The sequence below is a fragment of the Schistocerca nitens genome, chromosome 9, assembly GCF_023898315.1.
Source record: "Schistocerca nitens isolate TAMUIC-IGC-003100 chromosome 9, iqSchNite1.1, whole genome shotgun sequence".
Taxonomy (NCBI): Eukaryota; Metazoa; Arthropoda; class Insecta; order Orthoptera; family Acrididae; genus Schistocerca; species Schistocerca nitens.
Genome location: NC_064622.1, coordinates 310,981,116 through 310,995,109, shown reverse-complemented (window position 1 = coordinate 310,995,109; position 13,994 = coordinate 310,981,116).

The following is a 13,994-nucleotide window of genomic DNA, read 5'->3' as shown; positions in this document are numbered from 1 at the left end:
CCAATGAACACTCGGGTATTTAGGTTCAATGGGATTCCGGACTATTGGAGATGTCCATCTTTTTAATAACAGGTGCGTCGTCGGTAAATCCTGCGTGAAATAATGTTCATCAATATAGCTTACTTCAAGAAAAAACTGCTTGACATGTCTTAGTTTGTAATGTATTTTACCTACATCAATGGGTGGATGCGTATCGGTGGGTTGTGAGGTTCGGAAGAGCCAACTGGTTACGCTGAGAGGTTCCTTGTCCAACAAATGGGTGATTCGTTTAATATATAACGCAGTACACTTTCGGTTAATGTCAGGCATGTTTAGTCCGCCGGCCTGTCTGGAAGACGTCAGCGTGGTGTATTTCACTTTGAACAGATGCAGTGTTTGGCCTGCATCTTGAGGACTGGAAATAGTTGGGCCATATAGTACGCTTTACTGAATATATAACTGCTGAGGAGTCGTATGCGTTGGAGAATGTTAACGGACCGCCAATTGTTTTCATAGATGGCACCTTGCATTTTATTGGTGACCTGCTTCCAATTTTCTGCATTCATTTTTAGCGGGCATTTGTCGATAATCATCCCCAGAGTGGTGTGGGTTTCGACACGCTTCGCCCAAGGTATAACAACTGCGTCGAATCCTCGAATGTTGATAAAGGTGCATTTACTGGCGTTGATTTTAGCACCGGAAGCACGACAGTACTCGTCTACCGCGGTCTTGAGGGTTGATACGTCTCCGTCGTTGCGCAGTAACACACCGACGTCGTCGGCGTAAGCACGAACCACGAAGGACGTCCCGGCGATCGAAAGGCTTGCAAGTTTGTCATGAATAGAGCGTAAGAGCGTCTCGAGCGATAAAACAATTAACATCATGGAGAGAGGGCTCCCCTGCGGCACTCCTCTTTGGACCTCGATGGGTTGAGTAAGCTGTCCATTTACGCTGATTCTGGTTGTTACGCCCGTGACGAAATGTTGCACGACATTTATAACCCGTTGCTCAAAACCACACCGCTGCAGTAGCTGTAGGAGGTACTCGTGGCGGACGCGATCAAAAGCCTTGCAAAAGTCGATAAACAGCAATGCGAGATTCACGTTAGTGACTGACGCTATGGCTATTACATCTCTATATTCCGAAAGGGGCGTCATAATAGTGCGACCAGGAATGCATGATTGATGGTTGTGAATCACTTGCTTCATTAACGGAGACAATCTGCTGTTGAATGCTCTGGCGAAGGTTTTGTAATCAAAATTGAGTAAAGTAATAGGTCGGAAGTTATCTAAGGTTTTTTGGTGTTTGCTTTTTGGTATCAGTACAATTCGGCCTTCCTTCATTTCGGCCGGCACGTCACTCCCGCGCATCACTTCATTGAGAACATCTGTAAATGCGTGTCCGATTATGGGCCAGAAGCGCACATAAAATTCCCGTGGCAAACCATCAGGGCCAGGGGATTTATTTGATGGCGAACCAGAAATCAGTTCAAGGACTTCGTCTGGAGCAAAATCGTGTACGACCGCCGAGTTGTCCGCAGGCGTGACTACGGTGGGCAGAGCACTCACGATATCGCCGCCGTCATCACCATATGTATCGCATTGCGAGTACAGATCCGTGAAGTACCGGTAAACTGCAGTAAGAATATCACTCTGTCGGGTCAAACGGAGTCCATCATCTGTGTCCAGCTCCCCGATAAAAGCTCGCTTGCGATGGGCACGATGTTTTATGAGGTGATACAGCGATGCAAGTTTGTCCTCTTGAAGCGATTTTGCTTTAGATCTGATCTTCAGTCCTTCAAGCTGCGTTCGCTTTATGCCTATAAGCTTCGCCTTTATTTGTTTGATGGTCGTCAGCTGTGTGCTGGTTGGTGTCGTAGTCGCATACAACTCTCGCAGAACTGTATGGTAAAAATCAATCGTGCGTTTGACATCTTGCGCCCGTTGCCAACTGTAGTTTCTTAAAGATAATCGCATTTTCCGTTTGACCACAGCATTCCACCAGGATATCTTGCTCGGATATCTGCAGCATTGCTTGAGACAATCGGCCCATGTCGTGGAGATGACATCTTGTAGCAAGGCATCGGCGAGAATAGAAACATTTAGGCTCCACGGAATCCTATGCCATTTAGTATGCTGTTTGGCCAGATTTATCGTGACACAGCGGACGCAGTGGTCGGTCGGGGAAGCTAGACGGAATGACATCGGCGTCCAAAACATGTTGGCAAATGTTCTCAGAGATGTACAAACGGTCTAGACGGCTACATGCGGTGGTGGTCAGGTACGTGTACTTTACCAGGGTAGGAAATTTTAGTTCCCACGCATCCTTCAGCTGCAGGTGACGCACCAGATCATGTAGTTCCCTACAGTAATTAAAGTTTGGCGATTGGTCTTTCCTGTGGATCACACCGTTGAAATCACCAGTAATTATCAACTGGGTTGGGTTGCGGCGTAGCATGTATATGATGTCTTGTTTAAAGAAGTTTGCTCTTTCTGATTTTAAAGTCGTTCCAGATGGAGCATAGATATTGACGAGGGTGACGTCAAAATTTGGCAAGCTATGCCTCTACTGGAGTCCAACATTTCGATATTGCTCACTGGGATTCCGTCTCGTGATAGAATGGCCGTACCTGTACCCCCGTCCGCCACGGTGTTTACGATTGTTGCAAATCCTGATACATGAAAACTTAAGATAGACACTTCCTGTAAAAGAACTATATCAGCTTCGGACTCATAGATAAACTGCCGTAGCATTGCTAATTTTAAATCTGTCCTAACTCTATTAATGTTCAGGGACAAAAACTTATAAGCTTGACTCATGATCGTCTGAGACGTGTGGGTGATGGGAAGCGTAGGAAGCCCAGTCCACCTCACCGTCGGACTTCGAACCTACATCCGCAGGTTTTGTGCCAGTTTTTGCGCTGACTTTACTTTTTGAGTTACTTCCAGCCACGGAGTCCTTTATTTTGCCGTCGCAAAGGCGTCCGAAGTATCATTGAAGACGGCGGAGTCGGCGAGTCGTGGCTGTAAGCAGTATGTGAAAGTCCTTGCTTTGGAACGGGTGACGGCAAGTCCGAAGACGCGGCTTCAGTCGGCTCACTGTGTTTGTTTGGAGCCGCACTAGCTGTTTGTATACATCTGTCCGGGTCCTCGTGTTGTTTGGAAGCAGTTTCGAGGTGGCTGCTGTTTATGTTATGCTCTACACCGCGTGCTTCATCCGCCGTGTTTACGAGTTGCAGTTGACTGACTGCCGCCTCTTGTGTGTTGGCCACCTGCGGCGAGTCGGCAAGCGGCATCGGAAAGGATTGCTGTAAACACTCGGCTGCACTCGTATTGACAGTTTCTGCGTCGGGCGGTTGAATGGGAATTTGGCGGGTCGTAACTGAGCCATCTGACACATGCGTGTCCTGTGTGGAGGCCCGTGGCTTAGCGTCATCGGTTTGATTTTTTACTACTTGTTCGCCGGAACCACTACCGTCACTTATAGTACGTCGTCGTTTGTTACAGACAGATAATGCAACACCGGTGGCTAAGGGGTGACTGGCCACGAGTTTTTGAGGCAAGGGTGGGAAGGTGCTGTTACCGAGATCGTTATCCTCTGACACAGATGCACTCGGTTGGGAGTCAGTCACAGAAGGCGTCTGATTTTGAGTTAGGACATCAGCCAATGTTAATCTCTGTCGTTGTTGCAGATTGTTTCGAAGTACGACAACTCGCCGTGGGCAATCCTCTCGTAAATGGCCACTCGTGTTACAGATAAAACAAGTGCCTACCTGCCCCTCGTAAATGACATGAGCCTTATAACCACTAACCATTATATAGGATGGGATATTGACTTTAACGGCCATGTCAACTGAGCGAACCCCACTATAACACTGGAGTTTGTGACGGCTCGACCATTTTTCGTTTCTAATCTGTCGGATGTCACCGTATTTGGCGAGGACATCCCTAAGAAAACAGTTCTCAACCTCAGGTGGGAAATTGAACACTCGCACTTGTTTATACTCAATGTCAGCGTTAGTTACTGAAACTGTACTCACCGACTGATCACGATGTCGGAAGTCTGCTTTCCCACCAGTATTCACCAAAATTTTCTCCAGTTGTATCTGGTCTAAAAACTTCACAAAGAAACAGTATTCCGCCATGTCATAATATGCTGTGTGGACCTGATCGGATGTGATGCCAATAATATCTACTATCCAGTCATGGATTTCTAGAGAACTCGGTTGCACATTCCTGGAAGATTTCTCAAATGCAAAACACAGGGTATTCTTACGTGGTACACTGGGAGCCATAACTGCACTATATGAGCGGTCGGGACCGCTGTGAGTAAATTAAGAAGCTTGTGTACGACGGTAGTGAAGAAGCACTGAGAATATCACAGGTCACAATCCAAGAATTATTTTAAACACGGCTGATCCATCATGTAAGACGCAGCCGGCACTTCAAAACGCTTGCCTTGCCCCTGCCTCAGCCAGCCGTGCCGGCCCACTTGAACGGTCACAGCGAGCGACGCGGCTCCCTGGAGCAGGGAGCGCTCCGCGGCTCACAAGGGAGCCGACGGGCTGGAACATAGACCCTTCACTTCTCGAACAACATGAGTGATCTCCAACAAGATAAAACCTCTGGTATGCACCTGTTACTAGCCCTTTGCTGGCACAATCAGCAGATATCACCATAGATATCAGAGATTTTCAGCTGAAAGAAGTATCAGTAAAATTGGTTTATGATCACCTCTCTACAGAAGCCACACACATCGCGTTGGATTCTGTGACTTCTTACAAATAAATACAAATGTTTTATTCCACCATTGAGCATATTTACATGCAATTGGTGTCGTCAGTGTTTGCATAATAATAATGACTATCATAATAATATAAACTTAGACATGACAAATGTTGAAACTTCCTGGCAGATTATAACTGTGTGCCCGACCGAGACTCGAACTCGGGACCTTTGCCTTTCGCGGGCAAGTGCTCTACCATCTGAGCTACCGAAGCACGACTCACGCCCGCTACTCACAGCTTTACTTCTGCCAGTATCTCGTCTCCTACCTTCCAAACTTCACAGAAGCTCTCCTGCAAACCTTGCAGAACTAGCACTCCTGAATGAAAGGATACTGCGGAGACATGGCTTAGCCACAGCCTGGGGGATGTTTCCAGAATGAGATTTTCACTCTGCAGCGGAGTGTGCGCTGATATGAAACTTCCTGGCAGATTAAAACTGCAAAAAGGTCCCGAGTTCGAGTCTCGGTCCGGCACACAGTTTTAATCTGCCAGGAAGTTTCATATTAGCGCACACTCCGCTGCAGAGTGAAAATCTCATTCTGGATGACAAATGTTATTAACTACAATATAATAATCCAGGATGGATACAATACATATTTGTGCAAATGTCAATAACAACAAGAAGTTTCCTATCGATCAGTTACAAGACAAATGAACTACATAGTTCAGTGAATGACAAATAAATAATCAAACAGATAATTAACAATAAGTCCATGATACAGTAATAAAATAGTTGCACAGAGTGGCATATATATAGTTTGCAGTTAATTTATAGTTCATTCTCATAAGGAAATCAGGTCATTTGTCACATACTCAAGCTACTCTTGAGCAGAGTAAATTACTTTACTTTTGATCCACCTCGAAAGACTAGTTTTAAATTTATTCCCTGGCACTGTATAGACATTTTCAGGTAAATTGTTGAAGTAGACAGGACCAAGATATTTGTAGCTGTTATGTGTCTTTGCAAGCCTAGCATATGACATATTAATTGTATATCCATTTCTTAAGTCAAATTTACTCATATTCTCTTTAACGAAGACAAGGCAGTTGTAAACATACAGGCCAGACACTGTCATTATACTTAATTTCTTAAAATAATGTCGACATGACTCATATGGGCTAAGTTCTGCTATACACCTTATTGCTTTCTTTTGCTACTAATTTTGAGCCTACGGAATTGACCCATAATAGTATTCCATAACTCAGGTGCGAATGGAAAAATGCAAAATATGCATACAACGGAAGTTCTTTACTGACACTGCTACTCAGCTTGTACAGCAGATATATGGCATGTGCAAAATTGCCACATATCTTCTCTGTATGGGTATCCCAGCTGAGCTTTTGATCTATATGAAATCCTAACAATTTTACTGTTTTGTTATCATGACTGAGAGCATTCAGATTGAATACAATAACTTCAGTTTTACTATCATTCTCCTGCAGTACATTTGCCTCAAACCAAGTAGTGCACCTCTCCACTGCCATGCTGTGTTGCACATTTTCAAGATTGGTATCACATGTGATGAGTATTGTGTCATCAACATATAGCACTGCATCACATGGTACAACTGCAGGTAAATCATTTATATAACTAATGAAAGGAAAGGTCTGATAACAGATCCTTGAGGTACATCCTTTACAACTGGGGACATTCTGACATTTGATTATTTACCTCAACTCTTTTCCATTGTCGAAGTATGACTACATTAGGCATAGAGCATTCTCTCTCACTCCATAGTGGTAGAGATTTTTTATGAGAATATTGTGGGAGACCATATCAAAAGCTTTCCTGAGGTCCAACAGTGTTGCAGAGATAATATCTTTATTTTCAAAACAATTGTATATTTTTGCTACCATACTCTCAACTGCTGTGACTGTAGAAAGACTTCCACTGCAGCCTGCACCCTATCAGCCTTATCACAGGACCAGCAGCTATAAGCGCCGCGCATCAGTTTCCGACAAACATTCCTCGCTCTTTCAGGGTTTATTTGGGGGGGGGGGGGGCGGTGGCGAAAAGGGCATCTGTGGGGACAGCACCCCAAAGACTATCGCTAACCAGTGACGGCAGCGCCGAGTGAAGTGTCTGCGCACAAAACAGTTACTTCCGACCGCGCGAGGAGGGACTGCGACAAGAGGATGTTAGTGTATCGTGTTGTGTAAAATAAATGAGGTATGTTGAGACGCTACGTCTCTGTGTATCTGTGCTGAGGAGGAAACTACCCAGATGTTGTTATGAATGAGTGCAAGATGGAAGAAAGGAGGAAGAGACATTCTTTAATGAAAAGTACAGAGTGATGGCCAAGTGACAAATGTTTCACCATCAGCAGTGTTGCGTCCTCACTCTAGAAGATAGTGTGATGATGTTCCCAAAACATAAGCACATAATCTTCCGGTTAAATAATACATAATGCCATTTATTCCTCTCCTCTCGCTGAACAAATACTGCCAGCTAAAATTTTGTCTGCATTCAGCATAACGACTAATTATTTCCCGAGCGAATTTAGGCGTTGTTTAGTGACGCATTTGAAAAAGGTGGAGAAAATCTATCGGGTTAAAGCATACTGTATAGGCCCTACGTAACTATGAATTCAACTGTTCAGAAAGAATACTGCAAATGTGAAAGTGATAAACAAGTCTTCAACCTTTATTGACTTGAGATGTGATAATCATTTGTCAAGCTCAAGCGTTCCTTTATAATTCCGTTCCTGCACACGAATTATCGTAAATAAGCTACTTCTGCTCATCACAGATCATTGCACAAAAATTTCTCTTGTGTTGTTGGTCACGCTGTAAAAACGAAACGAAAATGTGATTTCAAGGTTTCTATTTCCCGTATTCTTGAATTCGTGGCATATGTATTTGTAAAAATGTAACATAAAGCAATATACGAGTTTGCATATTTCAATCTTTTGCTGTGTACTTTGTTTTATGAGGTAAAATTACCGGAATAATTTATCAAAAGCTTCAATACAAGTAAACGCCACGAAGTAGGCCTATTTGTGAGTGCCGATGTATTCTGCCTTCTTCAAGAACTCATCGTTTAGCATTTCATCCAAACTGTAACTAATAATTTTTTCACAATATTTCTCCAGTATTAATGGGCAGTATCTGTGAAGTAGAAATTTTAATTTGTCACAGTTATTGAGAACGGACATCATTCACGCCGCACCTGTAAGTATAAACGTTGGCTGTGGTCCACATTTCAAAGGAAATCGCATTATTCATTGTTGCCCGATCTTCACTTGTACACGATACATTCTTTGGAAGAGGAGCAATAGGACAGACATGTTTTGGCCAACTGAAAAGTGAAATTTTCTTGTTTTTTATTATTCAGATGTAAAATTTTGAATATGCTAAGAATCATATTTTCCCGACGATCTGGCGTTCTTCCCGAATGGTGCGTACCGTTATTGTCACAGTAATGAGGACATGAAAGGTCATGTAAAGACAGACACACGTAGCAGGGCCACACGATAAAGCCCTTACTGTATTACGTATAAGTCAGAAGTGATGTGGAAGTTAAAGTGACTCGTAAAGCAGTCGTTAAAAGTGTTTCGTTATCTGTCAAGTCGAGAATGATACCGGTAATCGTGTTTGGTACCTGTAATACGCGTTTCAATGCTTCAGAAATATTTCGGAGTGTTTTGTTTGTAAATTGTATATATTAGATTACGGAAACTAATCTTTTTCTCAATAGTGCATTTCAGATTTCTGTTTTTATTTCAGCTGGTCAAAAAACTTCGTTGCGAAGAAATAAGTAGAGGCTACTATTCTCTTAACACTACTGAACCTCATAGTAGACTGGTAAGTTGCACATTACATCAGATTGATAAATTCCTTTTATGCGTACTCAGTAAGCAGGCGTGTACAAAAAGTAACGGCTCCGCAATGTATTAAATAGTTACTATCTTTTCTTGTTTCGAGTACGTTACTATTGTGACCAGTCAGTCGTTCCCTGGAGTGCATCCGTGGCTGCATACAAAGTAAGATTTCATGTAGTTTATGATATAAATAGTTCGTTCTCGCGTTTCAAGGTATCTGAAAGGAAAGAGAAATCTTGTTAAAGAATAAAATTGTCTGTCCCTCGATGGCAAAAACAAAACGAATACGATTTTATGTAGTAAGAAGCTCATCTCGTTAGTACCTACACCTACATTCGTATATACTCAGCAAACCGCCTGAGGTGCATGGCAGAATGTACGACTTATTGTATCAGTTATTACAATTTCTTCCTGTTCCATTCACACATGGAGCGCGTGAGGAATGATAACGCCTCTGTGCGTGCAGTAATTATTCTGATCTTATCTTCACGATCCCTATGTGAGCGATACGTGCGGGATTCTAGTATATTCCTAGAGTCATCATTTAAAGCCGGTTCTAGGAACTTTGTTAACAGACTTCTCGGTATAATTTACGCCTGTCTTCAAGAGTCCGCCAGTTCAGTTCCTTAAGCATCTTACATGGTGATCACTCTAAAACATCTGTCACCTCTACTTTCATTTGTATCTAAATAGGATACTACCAAAAACTCAGCGATTTATTGTCACATGGCTTGTTAACCATTTGTAACTTTCAGAGAAGCGTCGTAAGTGGCGAATTTCGGCATGTTAGAATTTGCTTCTTTTGCCAAAACACAGCAGAGTTTACGCAGTCTCGCCTCACATGTTGTACATTTGCAATTCCGAGAGTATTCTGAAACAGTGATTTATTAAGTGAGGAAAAGTAAGGTGACTATTTTATGGAAAGGCACATCATCCATGCAAAATAAACGTGTAATTTATCCACTTATATTGTTCCAAAACCCATAATGTTTCTCGCTTAACTAGCTATCGATAGACCTTAAAAATTAGGTAATAATAATAATAATAATAATAATAATAATAATAATAATAGCTTTATTCAACATCGAATGGTACACTGCGCATGTACAAAGAAACAGTAATGATTGAAGTTATTTGTACAATACACAAGACACATTCTTCTGAATACGTCATTAATTGTGTATTGTACATATTTTGCCCCACAGATTATTCTCACACCCCTTTTTTGAAGAATGAGTGGCTTATGTAGATTAGCTTTGGTTTTGCCCCCCCCAAATTTCAATACTGTAGTTCAAGTGAGAAGAGAAAAGAGCATGGTATGCAGTCTTTAGGACTACAGTGTCTTTACAGAACTTGCTAGCAGTACTGATTGCAAATGTATTTTTTGACAACTTTGTTGTTAGGGAGTCAATATGTGTCCCATTTCAGGTTGCTTTGGATTGTTACGCCAAGGGATTTTACACTAGACTCTTTCTTTACCAATTCGTTGCCAATGTATAATTTAATTTCATTATTCAAACTGTTTTTCATTAACTCCACCAAACCTGTTTTACTGGTGCTTACATTTAAGTGGCTTTTATTAAAAAACTGACCGATTTCTTTTGTCACATTATTACACTCTGCCTCTAGTTCACAATAGACGTGTCATCGGCATTCAGAACAATTTTGGGGTCAACAGAAAGGTCCGATCTTACTCGTCGGCTTTGACCCGTGACGTAAGCGTGTTGTGGTGTGTGACGTCATTACGGCGCGGAAAACCTAATACATGGTTTGATGTACTCTTGTTTAAAGAACATGTATACGTAATATGAAGCAATTTGATGAACATATTGATCTGTAGCGTAGCCCACTTGAGGTTAGGTTGGGAGTTTTTTTTTTGGAATGCGGCCGCGGCAGCGGCCGCCTATGATTCGAAAATATTGATTTGACACTAATGAAGCCTGTGGGGGGATGGGGGGGCACTGCAGACTCCCCCCACCGCATAACGACATATTTAGTTTCTCCCCACCCAAAAACCCCCAATTTCCCACGCTTGTCCCGTTACAGTCATTAGGCTTTTTGTGAAACTTGTGTATTTCAGTGTTTACAATACGTATTCGATGTTTTTATATCCGCCATATTGGAATTGTTGTTTATGGTCGTTTCCGCGGTATTTGTGACGTCATGGGTCAAAGCCGACGGGTAAGATCGGACGCTTCTGTATTTCCCAATTTTGGAATTAATAGTACAGTATTTAATATCATTTACATAGATCAGGAACAGAAGGGGGCCCATCACCGAGCCCTGGGGCACGCCATATTTTATGTAAGTGATCTCTGATTTGTAGACGCCACTTTCCGTTTTAAGTAGAACAAACTGTTTTCTATTACTTTATTTCTATTACTTTATTAGGTCATAAGCCGCGCCTCTTATGCCCATGTTCCATAGCTTGTCTAATAGGATGTCAACATTCACGCAATAAAATGCTTTTTCCAGGTCTAGGTATACACCTCCCACATGTTTCTTGCTTTCGATACCCCCTAACACCTCTTCCACCGAGAAAGTCTGTAGTTAGTGGAATAACGCGGTAGATAACCATATGGGAAAATACTCTGTTTTGTTTGCTACCGTTTGCCAAAATCTCATTTCGGTATCTCAAACCGTTTATAAAATCTGAGAAATGCTGTGGATGCTTCACTCTGGCTTTATCACTGGGAAGGCGCGATCGCAAATGAGTATGCTATGTCAGCTCAATTTTCTGGAGATTGGTGACAGCAGTCGAAAGAAAAATTAAATATGTTAGCTAAATTCCATAAGCAGCAACATATTAAGTAATATGCACCAAACGCAAAATCACAATGACCCCCATTTTTCATTGCAAGCTTTTTAGAATTTTGCACAGTGTCTTATTTACATACAAATATCTCAGTAACTGTGTCCTCTAACGAAATGATGGGCACATCATCACGAAGCTGACGTATAAAGCTACAATTAAAGCAAAAACAATTTTTTTTACCGAATAGTTTCCGTAAAATCTGAGAAAGACGGCTGAGCGTGTGCCTCGTTCTGTCATCGCCTCCCCTTCGGAAGAAACGAATGAACTTGCTTAGAGCTTTGGACGAAAATTGGTCACTGCGCATCTGCTTCCTTGTCCTGTGCAGACTAAAGAGCAGTAATACCTGTGGGGTGCATAAATTTCTCTTTGCTTTTGACTACTTGTGATTTACAAAGACACTTCTGCAGAAGTCTTCGCTTACTAAGTCATCGGTATACGGTATACATGGTGTATGAAAACTATACCGAGAGACTTCAAAGGGTTGTAGCTGGTATCAAATGACCAGGGCTGTCTTTATACGAAGCCATCAAGATGAGCTTCTGTGCAACGCACCGACCTGACACGTGATGCTGCGATACTGGAAAGGGAAGTGACTCCTTTGTTGTCGAGCGGCGCCTCTGTGGTTTGCCGATGCAGCGTCGCCGTGCGTCGGTTCCGTTATGGAGTCTGATGAGCAGGATGTCGTTTGCTTCTCTTATTTAGTAAGAAAATCATAAACAGGCAATTTAAAAGTAGTAGACCCTGTGTGTCAACATTTATGGAAGGAAGAATAGTTATAATTGAAAAAAAGGGAGGCAATTGCCCCTACTGTGTGGCGGTTATAAACGCTAAACATACATGTATCTCCAACAGCAATTGAGAGATTCATACCTCATAAATTGGTAAGAGATGGAACTGGTCCCCCATGGTACACTAAACAGGTCCGAACGCTGTTGCAGAGGCAACGGAAAAAGCATGCGAAGTTCAGAAGAACGCGAAATCCCGAAGATTGGCTAAAATTTACAGACGCGCGAAATTTGGCACGGACTTCAATGCGAGATGCCTTTAATAGGTTCCACAACGAAACATTGTCTCGAAATTTGGTAGAAAATCCGAAGAAATTCTGGTCGTATGTAAAGTACACAAGCGGCAAGACGCAGTCAATACCTTCGCTGCGCAGTGCCGATGGTACTGTTACCGACGACTGTGCCGCTAAAGCGGAGTTATTGAACGCAGTTTTCCGAAATTCCTTCACCAGGGAAGACGAATGGAATATTCCAGAATTTGAAACACGAACAGCTGCTAGCGTGAGTTTCTTAGAAGTAGATACCTTAGGAGTTGCGAAGCAACTCAAATCGCTTGATACGGGCAAGTCTTCAGGTCCAGATTGTATACCGATTAGGTTCCTTTCAGATTACGCTGATACAATAGCTCCCTACTTAGCAATCATATACAACCGTTCGCTCGCCGATAGATCTGTACCTACAGATTGGAAAATTGCGCAGGTCGCACCAGTATTTAAGAAGGGTAGTAGGAGTAATCCATCGAACTACAGACCTGTATCATTGACGTCGGTTTGCAGTAGGGTTTTGGAGCTTACACTGTATTCAAACATTATGAATCACCTCGAAGGGAACGATCTATTGATACGTAATCAGCAGGGTTTCAGAAAACATCGTTCTTGTGCAACGCAGCTAGCTCTTTATTCGCACGAAGTAATGGCCGCTATCGACAGGAGATCTCAAGTTGATTCCGTATTTCTAGATTTCCGGAAAACTTTTGACACCGTTCCTCACTAGCGACTTCTAATGAAGCTGCAGGGCTGTGGGGTATCGTCTCAGTTGTGCGACTGGATTCGTGAATTCCTGTCAGGAAGGTCGCAGTTCATAGTAATAGACGGCAAATCATCGAGTAAAACTGAAGTGGTATCAGGTGTTCCCCAGGGAAGCGTCCTGGGAACTGCTGTTCCTGATCTATATAAATGACCTGGGTGACAATCTGAGCAGTTCTCTTAGGTTGTTCGCAGATGATGCTGTAATTTACCGTCTAGTAAGGTCATCCGAAGACCAGTATCAGTTACAAAGCGATTTAGAAAAGATTGCTGTATGGTGTGGCAGGTGGCAGTTGACGCTAAATAACGAAAAGTGTGAGGTGATCCACATGAGTTCCAAAAGAAATTCGTTGGAATTCGATTACTTGATAAATAGTACAATTCTCAAGGCTGTCAATTCAACTAAGTACCTGGGTGTTAAAAATACGAACAACTTCAGTTGGAAAGATCACATAGATAATATTGTGGGGAAGGAGAGCCAAAGGTTGCGTTTCATTGTCAGGACACTTAGAAGATGCAACAAGTCCACTAAAGAGACAGCTTACACTACACTCGTTCGTCCTCTGTTAGAATATTGCTGCGCGGTGTGGGATCCTTACCAGGTGGGATTGACGGAGGACATCGAAAGGGTGCAAAAAAGGGCAGCTCGTTTTGTATTATCACGTAATAGAGGAGAGGGTGTGGCAGATATGATAGCGAGTTGGGATGGAAGTCATTAAAGCAAAGACGTTTTTCGTCGCGGCGAGATCTATTTACGAAATTTCAGTCACCAACTGTCTCTTC